Source organism: Acipenser ruthenus, chromosome 34, assembly GCF_902713425.1.
Source record: "Acipenser ruthenus chromosome 34, fAciRut3.2 maternal haplotype, whole genome shotgun sequence".
Taxonomy (NCBI): Eukaryota; Metazoa; Chordata; class Actinopteri; order Acipenseriformes; family Acipenseridae; genus Acipenser; species Acipenser ruthenus.
The window spans coordinates 4,818,837-4,839,195 of NC_081222.1; the positions used below are offsets into that span (position 1 = coordinate 4,818,837).

The 20,359-nt window shown below is 41.6% G+C and overlaps 1 protein-coding gene and 1 long non-coding RNA gene across 3 annotated transcripts in view; both read left to right on the plus strand.

The window, feature by feature from the left end:
* The window catches only part of LOC117402041 (regulator of G-protein signaling 5), a 130,826-nt gene that overhangs the window by 48,485 nt on the left and 61,982 nt on the right, over positions 1-20,359 (plus strand). The gene's annotated exons all lie outside the window — the stretch shown is intronic.
* Positions 2,236-18,658, plus strand: LOC131705073 (uncharacterized). The gene is made up of 3 exons (XR_009310161.1): positions 2,236-2,600; positions 9,714-9,809; positions 18,095-18,658. It is a non-coding gene; the product is annotated as an uncharacterized LOC131705073 (long non-coding RNA).

Genomic DNA, 20,359 nt, shown 5'->3' on the forward strand with positions numbered 1-20,359 from the left:
ATTTTCTGCACATCCCTGCTACTCGATTTGATAGGGAACGATATCAGCACCTCTCTGTGCAGTATTTAGTCAGATGTCCGTTTTAATGGAGTTCAGACATTAAGTGAATTTCAGGCTTTACTGTTGCATTGCCTAATAATCCCCTTCACGCTACCGAAACAAACAGAGGACACGCCATGAAGGTTCATAGAGTGTTGTAGCTGTTCCACAAGCTCCCTAAATGTGTTGAGTTTGCACCCATCTTCATGAATGAAATAACCACAGCACTCCACAAGTGCTGTGCATGTAAAATATTGTATGTTTGGATAGGAATTATAGCATTTGAATGACTAAGATCAATTTCAAAATGAGATCTGGAGGTTTTTCAACGCTAGATCTCTCAACACTTGTTGTGTAGTGGGCAACGATCACATCTGTGGCTTCTTAAGCTCAGGAGGTTTGTCTAGTAAGATTGCAGTGGGAGCCTGATCCGTTAACCCAATTAGCGTAAAAGAGTAATTAGCCTCGACTGTCATTTTTTATTTTTTTATTTTTTTTTCATTTCCCTTCTTAGTATTTGATGGTGTTGCTGATCATTCTGAGTGGTTCTGGGTTCTATTACTCCAGCATTGCGCTATCATCATTTGTTTCAAATCTGCTTTTGCCTGGATTTGAGTGAGCTTGTCTGGAGAATCCTAAGTGCCAGGACTGGCCAGCCTTCCTCATTTATCTGTGTCATCTTTCAACTCTGCTAGCCCCACCCACTACACACATAATATCAAAAGTTTAGACACTTCACCTGGTAGGCTGTCCCATGCATTTATAACCATCTTCCTTCCTTCTGTGCTGAACATACTGTTATTCAGCTTCCAGCCATGCCCTCTCATCCTCCTGTCTGTGCTACATGTGAAGTAGACAGCAAGTCTTCTCTTCCCCTTCTTTCTTTCTAGACTGGAGAGATTTGATTCTTTGTATCTGTCCTCAAAGCTCATGTCGTTGAGTCCTGGGATCAGCCTAGATGCCCTTATCTGTACCTTCTCGAGTGGAATAATGTCTTACTCATAGTGAGGTGATCAAAAACTGTACACAGTATTCTAGGTGGGCTCTAACTAGAGCATTGTATAGTCTTAGCTGACTTCATAATACTAGTCAGTCAGCTGTATTCATTCAAAGCGATTTGGCAACAACAACCACAAGTGTCCAGATTAGTATCCACACATGTTTTAATGCGGATGAAATTGTAAATACTTCTGGATGGATTATTTTGATGTTTTAAAAAAAAAAAGTATATAAAAGAAATGTGGTGGTTGTAAGAGAATGCTGACGATGTTGTACAATTTGGGATGTTGTTTCCCAATAGCCTCTGATGAAAGGGTTCTCCCTGTGCTTTATAAGCCTGGCATTAGTTTTCCATGTGTGATGCATCTTCTTGTCTAAAAGCATCTGCATTTTTTCATTGTGATGATCTGTACGACTCGCGCAGTAAATGTCAAAGCCAAGGATGTGAGCTGGAGAATCACAGTAACATGACATCATCACATTCGTATTCATGTGAAAACGAACCCACTATTGGGAGGGCTTCTGGCTTTCACAAAAACTGAATAAATGCTTTATATTTTTTTCGCACTAGGATTTATAATGGATTGTTCAGAGTTTTGATGAGAAACAACATTTATGAAAATAAGAATACTGATTTATCACTTAACATAAAGAAATAGTAACATTGTAGCGTTTATTAAATGTATGTGAGTGTTGACAGGAAGTACACACACATGATGCTCACACATTATACCCCAGTCGATGGATTAGTAGGGCTGTGCTGATGCTCATATTTTCCCAGTAATTACCTTAAGGAAGTATTTGTCGACAGGTATCAAATAAATCACACACCTATTTATTAAAGCGTGGATTTCAAAACAAGAAAAGCTGTCCTTCCCTCACATTTACAACTGAGTACCAATCAGTGGCAGTTAACTTACGTATTGAGTGTTTTAAAAGCTGATTGGAAGTGAATTCTCCTCTCATCCGGGGCGCTGACATTTTCACTGTGGTACAAAGGCTGTAAACTGACAGTGACAATATGCTGCAAAACTAGCAAATGCAATTGATTTGTCACGTTAATGAGACCTTTTCATGGACAAAGTGTTTATCAGTGGTAACACTTTTCCCAGGACTACAATCCCCAACCCCCCTCTGGGATGTCTGGTATTCCCAGCAGGGGAGCTCTTTGCTCACCAGCGTTTGTCTTGCTGTGATCCTGCGTCGACTCCTCTCAGCTCCGAGGGATTCTCTTTGTGAGCTTCTAGCTGTGATCCTGCGTCGACTCCTCAGCTCTGAGAGATTCTCTGCGTGAGCCTGCCCATGTGAATGACCGGACAAGCAAACATGGCTCATCAAGGCTCATCCCATCACTCTGCAGCACACCGCTGGCCCCTGCAGGAGGATCTTCCTTTAGTAGCACAGAATGGGATTGTTCTCCTGAATTCTCCCACATCATCATTAATGCAATTGTTTTCAGAATGGGGAAAAACACCAGTTACATGTCAAAAACGAATAAGGAACAACTGAATACTTCATTCAAGACCCTGAATGAAAAGCTTTAGCTGTTTATTTCTGGTTTGGTAAGTTTATCGGGTGTGTTTCTCCTTTCTGAAAAAAGAAAATTGTGTAGATTTGGAATTGGAGGGAATGGCTGTGAGAATGTAGCTCTCTGTGTAAAAAGTAAATAACAGCTGTGTATTCAGCACTACACAGAACCAGATCAACATGCTGCCGTCACTTTTAATCACGAGTGGTTTTACGTATTGTTACAGACAGGGCATTGAAGAGATTTATTAATTACTTCTACCCGACACTGTCATGACATCCTGTGATTGCATCCTCTTTGGGACCCGGAAGCATCTTGCTGTTCTCTGATTAGAAATGTTACCAGGGGAGGTTTGCGAGTCATTTTAAACCTTTCCAATAATTTTCCATGGGTATACTGTGTATTTACCATGGTCAGTCGTGGGTATACTGTGTATTTACCATAGTCAGTCGTGGGTATACTGTGTGTTTACCGTGGTCAGTCGTGGGTATGCTGTGTGTTTACCGTGGTCAGTCGTGGGTATGCTGTGTGTTTACCGTGGTCAGTCGTGGGTATGCTGTGTGTTTACCGTGGTCAGTCGTGGGTATGCTGTGTGTTTACCGTGGTCAGTCGTGGGTATGCTGTGTGTTTACCGTGGTCAGTCGTGGGTATGCTGTGTGTTTACCGTGGTCAGTCGTGGGTATGCTGTGTGTTTACCGTGGTCAGTCGTGGGTATGCTGTGTGTTTACCGTGGTCAGTCGTGGGTATGCTGTGTGTTTACCGTGGTCAGTCGTGGGTATGCTGTGTGTTTACCGTGGTCAGTCATGGTTTGTCATGTTTTTTTAACATGCATACTTCTCTGGTCTTTACGATGCTTACCTGTGCTTTAACCATGCTTTTACTGTGCTTTATTACACTTTGCTGTGCTTTTACTGTGCTTTATTACACATTGCTGTGATTTCGCTGTGCTTTATTACACTTTGCTATACTTTCACTGTGCATGTATGCACCCTCCACCGTGCGCTATGTATTCTATAACTTACAGCTTGTATCTCACACATCACCCTGTGCTCTGTATTGTATAACTTACAGCTTGTATCTCACACATCACCCTGTGCTCTGTATTGTATAACTTACAGCTTGTATCACACATATCACCCTGTGCTATGTATTCTATAACTTAGAAGACTAATTAAACAGTTTAGCTCATTTTAATGTGACGTTATTTCCATCTGATATGAACTATCTGGTCCAAGCGATCTTTCAATTCAGTTTATTAATGTGTTTGTTTGTTTATTTATTTATTTTACACACTTGAAACGTATTATTATTACATTTAAGCTAGCAGTTTAAATGTAATACTAATCAGCTTTAGCAGAGTCGTATAAGGTTCAGAGCCTTCCTTTTTTGTTTTATAGTAAACTGCTTACCAAGGATTTTGCATTAACAAGAAATTGCAATGTCTGCTTGCCGAGCATAAGCCAAAAACTATGAATGCTCTGGGTCAACCCTTTGGCTGGAAAAAAATCGTAAAGGTTTTTTTTCTTTCTTTCTTTCTTTGATTAATATTTTTATGAATTGGAAAAGCAGCGCAAGTCTAGCGGTTTAACAAGGACGATGTCATCGGATGCTGTCTGCAGCCTGGGTCGACGTGTAAAATCTTTACAAGAAATTGTTGGAGGAAAATGAAAGCCACTGAGCCGTGCCCTGAACACTGAATATTTTTTTTCATTTTTTTCATTAATCTATAGCTTGTGTGTAAGCTGTTGAGTGGCTCTGTTCATGGTGTGTGTGTGTGTGTGTGTGTGTGTGTGTGTAAGCTGTTGAGTGACTCTGTTCATGTGGTGTGTGTGTGTGTGTGTAAGCTGAGTGGCTCTGTTCATGGTGTCTGTGTGTGCGTAAGCTGTTGAGTGACTCTGTTCATGGTGTGTGTGTGTGTGTAAGCTGTTGAGTGACTCTGTTCATGGTGTGTGTGTGTGTAAGCTGTTGAGTGGCTCTGTTCATGGTGTGTCTGTGTGTGCGTAAGCTGTTGAGTGACTGTTCAGGGTATGTGTGTGTGTGTAAGCTGTTGAGTGACTCTGTTCATGGTGTGTGTGTGTGTAAGCTGTTGAGTGACTGTTCATGGTGTGTGTGTGTGTGAGAGCTGTTGAGTGACTCTGCTCGTGTTGTGTGTTTGTATGTAAGATGTTGAGTAGCTCTGTTTGTGTGTGTGTAAGATGTTGAGTGACTCTGTTCATGTTGTGTGTGTGTGTGTAAGCTGTTGAGTGACTGTTCATGGTGTGTGTGTGTGTGTGTGTGTGTGTGTGTGTGTGTGTGTGTGTGAGAGCTGTTGAGTGACTGCTCGTGTTGTGTGTAAGATGTTGAGTAGCTCTGTTTGTGTGTGTAAGATGTTGAGTGACTCTGTTCATGTTGTGTGTGTAAGTTGTTGCATGACTCAGCTCATGTGTGTGTAAGCTGTTGCGTGACTCTACTCATGTGTGTGTAAGCTGTTGTGTAGCTCTGCTCATGGTGTGTGTGTAAGCTGTTGCGTAGCTCTGCTCATGTTGTGTGTGTAAGCTGTTGCGTAGCTCTGCTCGTGTGTGTAAGCTGTTGCGTAGCTCTGCTTATGTTGTGTGTGTGTGTAAGCTGTTGAGTGACTCTGTTTGTGTTGTGTGTGTGTGCGTGTGTGTAAGCTGTTGAGTGACTGTTCATGTTTGTCTGTGTAATCTGTTGAGTGGCTCTGTTCATGGTGTGTGTGTGTAAGCTGTTGAGTGACTCTGTTCATGGTGTGAGTGTGTAAGCTGTTGAGTGGCTCTGTTCATGGTGTGTGTGTGTGTGTGTAAGCTGTTGAGTGACTCTGTTCATAGTGTGAGTGTGTAACTGTTGAGTGACTCTGTTTATGGTGTGAGTGTAAGCTGTTGAGTGACTCTGTTCACGGTGTGTGTGTGAGCTGTTGAGTGGCTCTGCTCGTGTTGTGCATGTGTGTGTGTGTAAGCTGTTGAGTAGCTCTGTTCGTGTGTGTGTGTGTAAGCTGTTGAGTGACTGGTCATGTTGTTTGTGTGTGTGTAAGCTGTTGAGTGACTCTGCTCGTGTGTGTGTGTAAGCTGTTGAGTGACTGGTCATGTTGTTTGTGTGTGTGTAAGCTGTTGAGTGACTCTGCTCGTGTGTGTGTGTAAGCTGTTGAGTGGCTCTGCTTGTGGTGTGTGTGTAAGCTGTTGAGTGACTGCTCGTGTTGTGTGTGTGTAAGCTGTTGAGTGACTGTTCATGTTTGTGTGTGTGAGCTGTTGAGTGACTCTCTTCATTGTGTGTGTGTGTGTAAGCTGTTGAGTGACTCTGCTCATGTGGGTGTGTGTGTGTGTGTAAGCTGTTGAATGACTGTTCATGGTGTGTGTGTAAGCTGTTGAGTGACTTTGTTCATGTTGTGTGTGTGTGTGTGTGTGTGTGAGCTGTTGAGTGACTGTTCATTTTGTGTGTGTGTGTAAGCTGTTGAGTGGCTCTGCTCCTGGTGTGTGTGTGTGTGTGTGTGTGTGTGTGTGTGTGTGTAAGCTGTTGAGTGGCTCTGCTCGTGTGGTGTGTGTGTGTGTAAGCTGTTGAGTAGCTCTGTTCGTGTGTGTGTGTGTAAGCTGTTGAGTGACTGGTCATGTTGTTTGTGTGTGTGTAAGCTGTTGAGTGACTCTGCTCGTGTGTGTGTGTAAGCTGTTGAGTGACTGGTCATGTTGTTTGTGTGTGTGTAAGCTGTTGAGTGACTCTGCTCGTGTGTGTGTGTAAGCTGTTGAGTGGCTCTGCTTGTGGTGTGTGTGTAAGCTGTTGAGTGACTGCTCGTGTTGTGTGTGTGTAAGCTGTTGAGTGACTGTTCATGTTTGTGTGTGTGAGCTGTTGAGTGACTCTCTTCATTGTGTGTGTGTGTGTAAGCTGTTGAGTGACTCTGCTCATGTGGGTGTGTGTGTGTGTGTAAGCTGTTGAATGACTGTTCATGGTGTGTGTGTAAGCTGTTGAGTGACTTTGTTCATGTTGTGTGTGTGTGTGTGTGTGTGTGAGCTGTTGAGTGACTGTTCATTTTGTGTGTGTGTGTAAGCTGTTGAGTGGCTCTGCTCCTGGTGTGTGTGTGTGTGTGTGTGTGTGTGTGTGTAAGCTGTTGAGTGGCTCTGCTCGTGTGGTGTGTGTGTGTGTAAGCTGTTGAGTAGCTCTGTTCGTGTATGTGTGTAAGCTGTTGAGTGACTGGTCATGTTGTTTGTGTGTGTGTAAGCTGTTGAGTGACTCTGCTCGTGTGTGTGTGTGTGTAAGCTGTTGAGTGACTGTTCATGGTGTGTGTGTGTGTAAGCTGTTGAGTGGCTCTGCTTGTGTTGTGTGTGTGTGTGTGTGTGTAAGCTGTTGAGTGACTGTTCATGTTTGTGTGTGTGAGCTGTTGAGTGACTCTCTTCATTGTGTGTGTGTAAGCTGTTGAGTGACTCTGCTCATGTGGGTGTGTGTGTGTAAGCTGTTGAATGACTGTTCATGGTGTGTGTGTAAGCTGTTGAGTGACTTTGTTCATGTTGTGTGTGTGTGTGTGTGTGTGTGTGAGCTGTTGAGTGACTGTTCATTTTGTGTGTGTGTGTAAGCTGTTGAGTGGCTCTGCTCCTGGTGGGTGTGTGTGTGTGTGTGTGTGTGTGTGTGTGTGTGTGTAAGCTGTTGAGTGACTGGTTATGTTGTTTGTTTGTGTGTGTGTAAGCTGTTGAGTGACTGTTCGTGATGTGTGTGTAAGCTGTTGAGTGACTGCTCGTGTGTGTGTAAGCCGTTGTGTGGCTGCTCGTGTGTGTAAACTGTTGAGTGACTGTTCATGGTGTGTGTATGTGTAAGCTGTTGAGTGGCTGTTCATGTTGTTTGTGTGTGTAAGCTGTTGAGTGACTCTGTTCATGGTGTGTGTGTAAGCTGTTGAGTGGCTGCTCGTGTGTGTGTAAGCTGTTGAGTGACTTTGTTCATGTTGTGTGTGTGTGTAAGCTGTTGAGTAGCTCTGCTCGTGTTGTGTGTGTGTGTGTGTAAGCTGTTGAGTAGCTCTGTTCGTGTGTGTGTAAGCTGTTGAGTAGCTCTGTTCGTGTGTGTGTAAGCTGTTGATTGACTGCTTGTGTTGTGTGTGAGTAAGCTGTTGCGTGACTGTTCATGTTGTGTGTGTGTGTGTGTAAAATGTTGCGTGACTCGGCTCATGTTGTGTGTGTAAGCTGTTGCGTGACTGCTTGTGTGTGTAAGCTGTTGTGTAGCTCTGCTCATGTTGTGTGTGTAAGCTGTTGCGTAGCTCTGCTCATGTTGTGTGTGTGTAAGCTGTTGCATAGCTCTGCTCATGTGTGTGTGTAAGCTGTTGTGTAGCTCTGCTCATGTGGTGTGTGTGTGTAAGCTGTTGCGTAGCTCTGCTCATGTTGTGTGTGTGTGTGTGTAAGCTGTTGCGTAGCTCTGCTCATGTTGTGTGTGTGTGTGTAAGCTGTTGTGTAGCTCTGCTCATGTGGTGTGTGTGTGTAAGCTGTTGCGTAGCTCTGCTCATGTTGTGTGTGTGTGTGTGTAAGCTGTTGCGTAGCTCTGCTCATGTTGTGTGTGTGTGTGTAAGCTGTTGTGTAGCTCTGCTCATTTGTGTGTGTGTAAGCTGTTGTGTAGCTCTGCTCTATTGTGTGTGTGTGTGTGTAAGCTGTTGTGTAGCTCTGCTAATGTTGGGTGTGTGTAAGCTGTTGTGTAGCTCTGCTCATGTGGTGTGTGTGTGTGTAAGCTGTTGCGTAGCTCTGCTCATGTTGTGTGTGTAAGCTGTTGTGTAGCTCTGCTCATTTGTGTGTGTGTAAGCTGTTGTGTAGCTCTGCTCATGTTGTGTGTGTGTGTAAGCTGTTGTGTAGCTCTGCTCATGTTGTGTGTGTGTGTAAGCTGTTGTGTAGCTCTGCCTTCACTGGTTTTCTTTTACTTCTTGCTGCTTTATTTGCTGTTGTTTGCCAGCCTGAGCCGAGCCTTCACTGGTTTTCTTCCTCAGGAGTATTAGCCTCACCACAACAGGGTTTCCTTGCCTTGCTTTTATGCAGGGGTAACTGCACACAGGTGTCTTGACCAACTAATACATTTCCCAGTTAACAATTAAACCTTTAACCCATAACTGATTATCAAGTTGTTCCAATCAAGGCCATGTGGTTGTGCAAAGGTGACTATCTTGGCTCCAGTCTGTACCTCCACTCCTGAACCAAGATGGTTGCCAGCCACATGACCTTAACACTTAGAGACAGGATCTCTGCCCTGTAACAATATTTAGCGTTTTGGTTAATCTCGGCTCTAATTTGTCAGTATATCCTTTCTCTATGAGGATTTTAATTTATAATTATCCAGTATTATTAAATATATATTTGGGGTAAAAAAAGCAATCACAGCGCTTCGTCTTTATTTCGTTATCTAACTTACAAATCAGAGAAACAGGAATGTTTGAAAACAGTGACTTATATGCAAAAATAAAGGACCATTTACAACAACACCCTTGCCTAACAGTGAGCTAACCAGATCAGTGAATTATGGAAGGGTGCAGTATCGAGGGAGTGTTGTGTGCTCTGGGCAGGTGCCTCTGTGAATGTATTGTCTGTGAAGGTCTGCAGTCTGTTCCATGCAGCGCTGTGTGCTCTGGGCAGGTGCCTCTGTGAAGGTCTGCAGTCTGTTCCGTGCAGCGCTGTGTGCTCTGGGCAGGTGCCTCTGTGAATGTATTGTCTGTGAAGGTCTGCAGTCTGTTCCGTGCAGCGCTGTGTGCTCTGGGCAGGTGCCTCTGTGAATGTATTGTCTGTGAAGGTCTGCAGTCTGTTCCGTGCAGCGCTGTGTGCTCTGGGCAGGTGCCTCTGTGAATGTATTGTCTGTGAAGGTCTGCAGTCTGTTTGTCACTGTCCTGTGTAGCGCTGAATTGAACGTATGCTGTGTTGTTATTGGCAGAGAGGAATACATGCTAACCTTTTTGGTTCCAGGCCGGCAGTGGCATGGCAGACAGTAAGGGTGCATTACGTGCATGTCAGTGTACGGGTTCAAGGTTAATCAGAAGAGATTCTGCCCATCATTAAGTGCACCTGAGTCGCTATATATAATACACTGGAATATGCCATGGCTTCAACCCTTGAAATAGCGAGGGTTGTTTCTTTCTTATTAGTTTTGTAATGTTTCCAGAGAATGCAACTCTATACTTGTCAATATTCTGTGTTCTCTGCGTCAGTGTGTCCAGGGCCGACTTGAGGCTCCCTCCCTCTCACCCCTGAAAATGTATCTGGAGAACACAAAGTTATTCCACATGCTGGAAGCCCCAGCTGAGGTATCCAGCATCAACACTGCAATTGTCTTTTTTTTATTGTGACATTATGACCTTTCCTAAACTCGACAATGAATAATTCTGTTGTTTAGTACTTCCTGCCCCTATTACATTATGATATTAATGTGATACAGTGTACAAATGACTGCTTCCTAACACAATTTGTCAAGGCACCGACTAGAGGGGAGGCATGCCTTGATTTAGTCTTTTCAAATAACGAAGACAGAATAACTAAAACAGAGGTCAGAGAGCCATTGGCAAACTCAGACCACAACATGGTCTCATTTTGAAGTGATTTTTAAAACCCCAAAAGTAATGACTAAAGCTAAGGTTTACAATTTTAGAAAAGCAAACTATGAAGGTATGAAACAGAGACTAACAGAAGTAGATTGGAGTAAAATAGAGAAAACATCTACAGAAAAAGGATGGCTGTTTTTTAAAAATATAGTACGAGAGGCGTAAAACAATTACATCCCAAAAGTAGACAAATCTAAATCTAAAACAAAATGGCCAAAATGGTTTAATAGATCAATTTAAAAAAAAAAATCAGTGAAAAAAGGCACTTTACAGAGTGTTTAAAAGGACCGAAAACAAAGTACACAGAAAGAGTACTTGGAACTGCAAACACAAGTCAAAAAGGAAGTTAGAAAGGCCAAGAGAGAGATAGAAATCAATATTGCTAAGGGGACTAAAACCAATTCCAAAATGTTTTTCCAATATTATAACAGCAAGAGAACATTCAGAGAGGAGGTAAATGTCTAAGAGACACAAATGGCAAAATCATAGAAGATGAAGAAAAAAAAATAACAAATATACAGTGGCTCTCAAAAGTATTCACCCCCCTTGGACTTTTCCACATTTTGTGTTACAACATGGAATCAAAATGGATTTAATTAGGAGTTTTTGCCACTGATCAACACAAAAAAAGTCCATACTGTCAGTGTGAAAATAAAATCTACAAATTGTTCTAAATTAATTGCAAATACCAAACAGAAAATAATTGATTGCAAGTATTCACCCCCTTGAGTCAATATTTGGTAGAGGCACCTTTGGCAGCAATTACAGCCATGAGTCTATTTGGATAAGTCTCTACCAGCTTTGCTCATCTGCACACTGCAATTTTTGCCCATTCTTCTTTGCAAAATTGTTCAAGCTCCGTCAAGTTGGATGGGGACCTTTGGTGAACAGCAATTTTCAACTCTTTCCACATATTCTCAATTGGATTGAGGTCCGGGCTTTGACTGGGCCACTCCAGGACTTTGACCTTTTTGTTTTTAAGCCACTCCAGTGTGGCTTTGGCTGTATGTTTGGGGTCATTGTCCTGCTGGAAGATGAATCTTCTCCCAAGTCCCAGGTCTCTTGCAGACTTCAGCAGGTTTTCCTCCAGGATTGCTCTGTACTTTGCTGCATCCATTTTGCTCTCTATCTTCACGCGGTTTCCAGGCCCTGACGCATAGAAGCATCCCCATAGCATGATGCTGCCACCACCATGCTTCACGGTAGGGATGGTGTTCTCAGGATGATGTGCGGTGTTAAGCTTGCGCCAAACATAGCGCTTAGCATTGAGGCCAAAAAGCTCTATTTTGGTCTCATCAGATCATAGAATCTTCTTCCACTTGGTCTCGGAGTCTCTCCACATGCCTTCTGGCAAACTCTAGCCAAGATTTGATGTGAGTTTTTTTTCAACAATGGCTTTCTTTTTGCCACTCTCCCATAAAGGCCAGTTTTGTGAAGCACCCAGGCTATTGTTGCTGTATGCACAGTGTCCCCCAGCTCAGCCGTGGAAGACTGTAACTCCTTTAGAGTTGTCATAGGCCTCTTGGTGGCCTCCCTGACTAGTGCCCTTCTCGTCCGGATACTCTGTTTTTGAGGACGGCCTGTTCTAGACAGATTCACAGTTGTGCCATATTCTCTCCATTTCTTAATAATGGACTTTACTGTGCTCCAGGGGATATTCAATGCCTTGGATATATATTTATTTCCTACCCCTGATTGTTGCTTTTGAAGAACCTTATTCTGGATTTGCTTTGAATGTTCCTTCGTGTTCCTGATGTAGTTTTTGTTAGGAAATGTACTAACCAACTGTGGTACCTCCCAGAGACAGGTGTATTTAATCTGAAATCATGTGAAACACCTTAATTGCACACAGGTGGACTCCATTCAATTAATTATGTGACTTCTAAAGACAATTGGTTGCACCAGCGCTTATTTAGGTGTGTCATAGCAAAGGGGGTGAATACTTATGCAATCAATTATTTTCTGTTTTATATTTGTAATTAATTTAGAACAATTTGTAGATTTTATTTTTCACACTGACAGTATGGACTTTTTTTGTGTTGATCAGTGGCAAAAACTCCTAATTAAATCCATTTTGATTCCATGTTGTAACACAATAATATGTGGAAAAGTCCAAGGGGGGTGAATACTTTTGAGAGCCACTGTATTAAATGACACAGGTTTTTACAAAGGAGGACACGGACAACATGCCCGACATGTCGACCTGTTCCTATCCAATTTTAAATAACTTTAACATAACAGAGGCAGAAGTGTTAAAGGGACTAGGAGCTCTTAAAATAAACAAATCCCCTGGGCCGGATGAGATCCTCCCAATAGTACTCAAAGAAATGAAAGAAGTTATTGACAAACCGCTAACCAAGATCATGCAACAGTCTCTTGACACAGGGGTTGTACCGACAGACTGGAAAATAGCAAACGTAATACCGATCCACAAAAAGGGAGACAAAACTGAACCTGGTAACTACAGACCAATAAGCCTGACTTCTATTATATGTAAACTTATGAAAACTATAATAAGATCCAAAATGGAAAATTACCTATATGGTAACAATATCCTGGGAGACAGTCAGCATGGTTTTAGGAAAGGGAGGTCGTGTCTAACTAACCTGCTTGATTTTTTTGAGGATGCAACATCGACAATGGATAATTACAAAGCATACGACATGGTTTATTTAGATTTCCAGAAAACTTTTGACAAAGTCCCTCATAAAAGATTAATTCTCAAACTGAACGCAGTAGGGATTCAAGAAAATGCATGCACATGGATTAGGGAGTGGTTAACATGTAGAAAACAGAAAGTACTGTTTAGAGGAGACACCTCTAAATGGAGCGAGTTAACCAGTGGTGTATCACAGGGATCAGTATTAGGTCCTCTGCTATTCCTAATCTACATTAATGATTTAGATTCTGGTATAGTAAGCTAACTTGTTAAATATGCAGACGACACAAAACTGTGTGGCAAACACTGTTGCAGCAGCAAAGGTCATTCAAAATGATCTAGACAGCATTCAGAACTGGGCAGACACATGGCAAATTAAATTTAATAGAGAAAAGTGTAAAGTATTGCATGCAGGCAATAAAAATGTGCATTATTAATATCATATGGGAGATACTGAAATTGAAGAAGGAATCTATGAAAAAGACCTTGGAGTTTATGTTGACTCAGAAATGTCTTCATCTAGACAATGTGGGGAAGTTATAAAAAAGGCCAACAAGATGCTCAGATATATTGTGAGAAGTGTTGAATTTAAATCAAGGGAAGTAATGTTAAAACTTTACACTGCATTAGTAAGAGCTCACCTAGAATATTGTGTTCAGTTCTGGTCACCTCGTTACAAAAAGGATATTGCTGCTCTAGAAAGAGTGCAAAGAAGAGCAACCAGAATTATCCCGGGTTTAAAAGGCATGTCGTATGCAGACAGGCTGATTTCCATTACACAAGAGTAGATGTTAAAACTTCATGCTGATTTGAACTCGGCTCTCGCCAAGATAAGCACCAACTAAGACGTAGCTTTACAGTAAACTAATGTGATCCATATGTGTCTCCATCCATTTACGTTTCCTTCCATATGATGATGTAGATATCCTTCTGTCTGGTGTTAATGGCTGAAGTGTAATGCTGGCTCCTGAGATCAGCTTATTTTGCCTCCCTGGCGCATCAGCACACACAACGGCTGCGATGCAGGCTCCGGGGATCAACCACAGTGCGGCCTCCCCAGCGCATCAGCATGACAACCGTCTGGATTGAGCTAAGTAGGGTACATCTCTGGGGTCTTCAAGTGGTAAAAGAAGCTAAAAGAATTGAATCTATTCAGACTTGAACAAAGACTATGCGATGATCTGATTCAAGCATTCAAAATCCTAAAAGGTATAGACAATGTCGACCCAGGGGACTTTTTTTTACCTGAAAAAAGAAACAAGGACCAAGGGTCACAAATGGAGATTAGATAAAGGGGCATTCAGAACAGAAAATAGGAGGCACTTTTTTACACAGAGAATTGAGGGTATGGAACCAACTCCCCAGTAATGTTGTTGAAACTGACACCCTGGGATCCTTCAGGAAGCTGCTTGATGAGATTCTGGGATAGCAATAAGCTACTAACAACCAAACAAGCAAGATGGGCTGAATGGCCTCCTCTCATTTGTAAACTTTCTTCTGTTCTTATGTACTGTATATTCAGGGGCGTAGCGTACATTGAGGCAGCCGAGACGACCTCAGTAAAAATCGGCAAGGTACATTTTTTAAAAACAAAATAAAAAAAAATAGATAGATAGTTATAAATACACAGTGCCTGTAGTAAGTATTCACCCCCCTTGGACGTTTTCACAGTTTGTTGTGTTATAACCTGAAATCTTGATGCATTTAAATTGTTTTTTTTTTTCCTTTGATTTACACAACCTACTCAACACTTTCAGTGTGTGAAAAAATCGGGGGTGGGGGGGGGGTGAAAAAAAAATCAATTAAAAATAAAAACCTGAAAAGTCTTCATTAGATAAGTATTCACCCCCTTTGCTATGACACTCCTAAATAAGCTCAGGTGCAACCAATTGCCTTCAGAATTCACACAATAAGTTAAATGGAGGCCATCTGTGTGCAATAAAAGTGGTTCACATGATTTCAGATTAAATACACCTGTCTCTGTAAGGTCCCAGAGTTGGGTAGTGCATTCAAAGCAAAGATACTACCATGAAGACCAGGGAGCTTTCAAAACAACTCCAGGATAAAGTTGTGGAAAGGCACAGATCAGGGGAGGACTACAAAAAGATTTCAAAGGCATTGAATATCCCTTGGTGCACAGTCAAGTCGATCATTAAGAAGTGGAAGGTATACGGCACCACCCAGAATCTGCTTAGAGCAGGCCGTCCTCCCAAACTGAGCAGTCGGGTAAGAAGGGCGTTGGTCAGAGAAGCCAGCAAGAGGCCAATGACAACTCTGAAAGACCTACAGCCTTCCATGGCTGAGATGGAAGAAACTGTCCATGTGTCAACAATAGCTCAGGTACTCCACAAACCTGGCCTGTATGGGAGAGTGGCAAGAAGGAAGCCATTTCTGAAAAAAGCCCATGTAAAATCCTGCTTGTAATTTGCAAAAAGACATAAGAACGTTTACAAAAGAGAGGAGGCCATTCAGCCCACCTTGCTCGTTTGGTTGTTAGTAGCTTATTGATCCCAGAATCTCATCAAGCAGCTTCTTGAAGGATCCCAGGGTGTCGGCTTCAACAACATTACTGGGGAGTTGGTTCCAGACCCTCACAATTCTCTGTGTAAAAAAGTGCCTCCTATTTTCTGTTCTGACTGCCCCTTTATCTAATCTCCATTTGTAATCCCTGGTCCTTGTTTCCTTTTTCAAGTCAAATAAGTCCCCTGGGTCGACATTGTCTATACCTTGTAGGATTTTGAATGTTTGAATCAGATCGCCGCGTAGTCTTCTTTGTTCAAGACTGAATAGATTCAATTCTTTTAGCCTGTCTGCATACGACATGCCTTTTAAACCTGGGATAATTCTGGTTGCTCTTCTTTGCACTCTTTCTAGAGCAGCAATATCCTTTTTGTAACGAGGTGACCTGAACTGAACACAGTATTCTAGGTGAGGTCTTACTAATGCATTGTACAGTTTTAACATTACTTCCCTTTTTTTAGATTCAACACTCCTCACAATATATCCGAGCATCCTTGTTGGCCTTTTTTATAGCTTCCCCACATTGTCTAGAGGAAGACATTTCTGAGTCAACATAAACTCCTAGGTCTTTTTCATAGTTCCCTTCTTCAATTTCACTATCTCCCATATGATATTTATAATGCACATTTTTATTGCCGGCATGCAATATTTTACACTTTTCGCTATTAAATTTCATTTGCCATGTGTCTGCCCAGTTCTGAATGCTGTCTAGATCATTTTGAATGACCTTTGCTGCTTCAACAGTGTTTGCCACTCCTCCTATTTTTGTGTCGTCTGTAAATTTAACGAGTTTGCTTACTATACCAGAATCTAAATCATTAATGTTGATTAGGAATAGCAGAGGACCTAATACTGATCCCTGTGGTACACCACTGGTTACCTCACTCCATTTCGAGGTTTCTCCTCTAATCAGTACTTTCTGTTTTCTACATGTTAACCACTCCCTAATCCATGTGCATGCACTTCCTTGAATCCCTACTGCGTTCAGTTTGAGAATTAATCTTTTATGCAGGATTTTGTCAAAAGCTTTCTGGAAATCTAAATAAACCATGTCGTATGCTTTGCAGTTATCCATTTTCAATGTTGCATCCTCAAAAAAGTCAAGTAGGTTAGTTAGACACGATCTCCCTTTCCTAAAACCATGCTGACTGTCTCCCAGGATATTGTTACCATATAGGTAATTTTCCATTTTAGATCTTATTATAATTTCCATAAGTTTACATATAATAGAAGTCAGTCTTATTGGTCTGTAGTTACCTGGTTCGGTTTTGTCTCCCTTTTTGTGGATCGGTATTACGTTTGCTATTTTCCAGTCTGTCGGTACAACCCCTGTGTCAAGAGACTATGGCATGCTCTTGGTTAGCGGTTTGTAAATAACTTCTTTCATTTCTTTGAGTAATATTGGGAGGATCTTATCTGGCCCAGGGGATTTGTTTATTTTAAGAGCTCCTACTCCCTTTAACACTTCTGCCTCTGTTATGCTAAAGTTATTTAAAATTGGATAGGAACAGGTCGACATGTGGGGCATGTTGTCCGTGTCCTCCTTTGTAAAAACCTGTGAAAAGTAATAATTTAATATATTTGCTATTTTTTTTCTTCATCTATGATTTTTCCATGTGTATCTCTTGGACATTTAACCTCCTCTTTGAATGTTCTCTTGCTGTTATAATATTGGAAAAATATTTTGGAATTGGTTTTAGCCCCCTTACCAATATTGATTTCTATCTCTCTCTTGGCCTTTCTAACTTCCTTTTTGACTTGTGTTTGCAGTTCCAAGTACTCTTTCTGTGTACTTTGTTTTTGATCCCTTTTGAATGCTCTGAAAAGTGCCTTTTTTCACTGAATATTTTTTTAATTGATCTATTAAACCATTTTGGCCATTTTGTTTTAGATTTAGATTTGTCTACTTTTGGGATGTAATTGTTTTTCGCCTCTCGTACTACATTTTTAAAAAACAGCCATCCTTTTTCTGTAGATGTTTTCTCTATTTTACTCCAATCTACTTCTGTTAGTCTCTGTTTTATACCTTCATAGTTTGCTTTTCTAAAATTATAAACCTTAGCTTTAGTCATTACTTTTGGCGTTTTAAAAAATATTTCAAATGAGACCATGTTGTGGTCTGAGTTTGCCAATGGCTCTCTGACCTCTGTTTTAGTTATTCTGTCTTCATTATTTGAAAAGACTAAATCAAGGCATGCCTCCCCTCTAGTCGGTGCCTTGACAAATTGCGTAGGAAGCAGTCATTTGTCAATTCCACCATTTCAATTTCGTCCGTCGTGCCCCCCGTCGGGTTTTCCCATTTTATACGGGGGAAGTTGAAATCCCCCATTAGTATGGCTTCTCCTTTGCTACACGCATTTCGAATGTAATTGTATAACAGTTTATTTTGCTCAGCGTCTGAATTTGGCGGTCTATAGCATGCTCCTATTATTATGCCCTTTTGAATTTTTGTCCATTTATTCTGATCCATATTGATTCAGCGTTGTTTTCTTTGTGCAGATTTAACACCTGGGCTTCAAAACTATTTCTTATGTATAGTGCTACCCCTCCGCCTCTTCTGTCCTGCTTTTCTATATAGTGTGTACCCACTAATATTATATTCGTCTCCATCACTCTCAGATAACCAAGTTTCTGGAACACCTATCACATTGTAGTTACTTGTTAGTGCAGTAGCTTCAAGTTCTAACATTTTGTTTCTGAGACTTCTAGCATTAAGATAAATACATTTAATAGTTGTCTTACCTGAGTTGTTGCCCTTGTTTTGATGTGGTCTCCCTTCTGTTTTTTTGTTTTCTCCCCCCTTCCTTTCTAGTTTAAGTAAGAACCTCATACCAAAGGTCAAGCATGGTGGTGGTAATGTCATGGTTTGGGGATGCTTTGCTGCATCAGGACCTGGACGCCTTGCCATCATTGAAGGAACCATGAATTCTGCTCTGTATCAGAGAATTCTACAGGAGAATGTCAGGCCATCCGTCCGTGAGCTGAAGCTGAAGCGCAGCTGGGTCATGCAGCAAGACAATGATCTGAAACACACAAGCAAGTCTACATCAGAATGGTTGAAGAACAAGAAATTTAAAGTTTTGGAATGGCCTAGTCAAAGTCCAAACCTAAACCCCATTGAGATGTTGTGGCAAGACCTGAAACAAGCAGTTCATGCTCGAAAACCCACAAATGTCACTGAGTTGAAGCAGTTCTGCATGGAGGAGTGGGCCAGAATTCCTCCACGGCACTGTGAGAGACTAATCAATAACTACAGGAAGCGTTTGGTTGCAGTTATTGCTGCTAAAGGTTGCGTAACCAGTTATTGAGTTTAAGGGGGCGATTACTTTTTCACAAGGGGGCATTGGGTGTTGCATAACTTTCTTTAATAAATAAATGAAATATGTATCAAATATTTGTGTTATTTGTTCACTCAGGGTCCCTTTTATCTAATATTGGTTTTGGTTAAAGATCTGATAACATTCAGTGTCAAAAATATGCAAAAATGCAGAAAATCAGACGGGGCAAATACTTTTTCACGGCACTGTATGTGTTCATAATATACGGTGCCTTGCAAAAGTATTCAGACCCCTGACCAATTCTCTCATATTACTGAATTACAAATGGTACATTGAAATTTCGTTCTGTTTGACATTTTATTTTAAAACACTGAAGCTCAAAATCAGTTATTGTAAGGTGACATTGGTTTTATGTTGGGAAATATTTTTAAGAAAAATAAAAAACTTAAATATCTTGCTTCCATAAGTATTCAACCCCCACACATTAATATTTGGTAGAGCCACCTTTCGCTGCAATAGCAGCTTTAAGTCTTTTGGGGTAAGTATGTACCAGCTTTGCACACAGTGTCGGAGTGATTTTGGCCCATTCTTCTTGGCAGATTTGCTCCAGGTTGTTCAGGTTGGTTGGACAACGCTTGTGGACCGCAATTTTCAAATAGTGCCACAGATTCTCAATGGGATTGAGATCAGGACTTTGACTGGACCACTGTAGGAAATTCAACTTTTTGTTCTTGAGCCACTCCAATGTTGCTTTGGCCTTGTGCTTGGGATCATTGTCCTGCTGAAAGGTGAATTTCCTCCCAAGCTCCAGTTTTTTAGCGGACTGAAGCAGGTTCTCTTGCAGTATTTCCCTGTATTTTGCTCCATCCATTCTTCCTTCAATTTTAACAAGATGCCTAGTCCCTGCTGATTAGAAGCATCCCCACAGCATGATGCTGCCACCACCATACTTCACTGTAGGGATGGTGTGTCTTGAGGCATGAGCAGTGTTAGGTTTGCGCCACACATAGCGCTTTGAGTTTTGGCCAAAAAGCTCTATCTTGGTCTCATCTGACCACAAAACCTTTTCCCACATCGCAGCTGGGTCACTCTCATGCTTTCTGGCAAACTCCAGACGTGCTTTCAGATGGTACTTTTTGAGTAACGGCTTCTTTCTTGCCACCCTCCCATACAGGCCAGTGTTATGCAGAGCTCTTGATATGGTTGACTGGTGCACCATTACTCCACTCCCAGCCACTGAACTCTGTAGCTCCTTCAAAGTGATTGTTGGCCTCTCTCTGGCTTCTCTCACAAATCTCCTTCTTGTTTGAGCGCTGGGTTTTGAGGGACGACCTTTTCTTGGCAGTGCCTGGGTGGTGTGATGCAGCTTCCACTTCCTGATTATTGATCCAACTGTGCTCACTGGGATATCCAAACACTTGGATATTATTTTGTACCCTTTCCCTAATCTATGCATTTGTATTACTTTATCTCTAACTTCTGTAGAATGCTCTTTGGTCCTCATTTTCCTTCAGATTCACAGCCTGACCAATGATCCTTCAACAGTGGGGTTTTTATCCAAAAAATGTGACAGCAACTTTAATGGTTCACAGGTGGAGGCCAATGGTAAGGTAATTGTGTCCTCGTTAGGGCAATTTCTTTCATCGGTGTAAACTGGGAGCTTCCACAGCACTGGTTTAAAATAAAATATCAAACAGAACGAAATTTCAATGTACCATGTGTAATTCAGTAATATGAGAGAATTGGTCAGGGGTCTGAATACATTTGCAAGGCACTGTATATGTATATGTATATATATA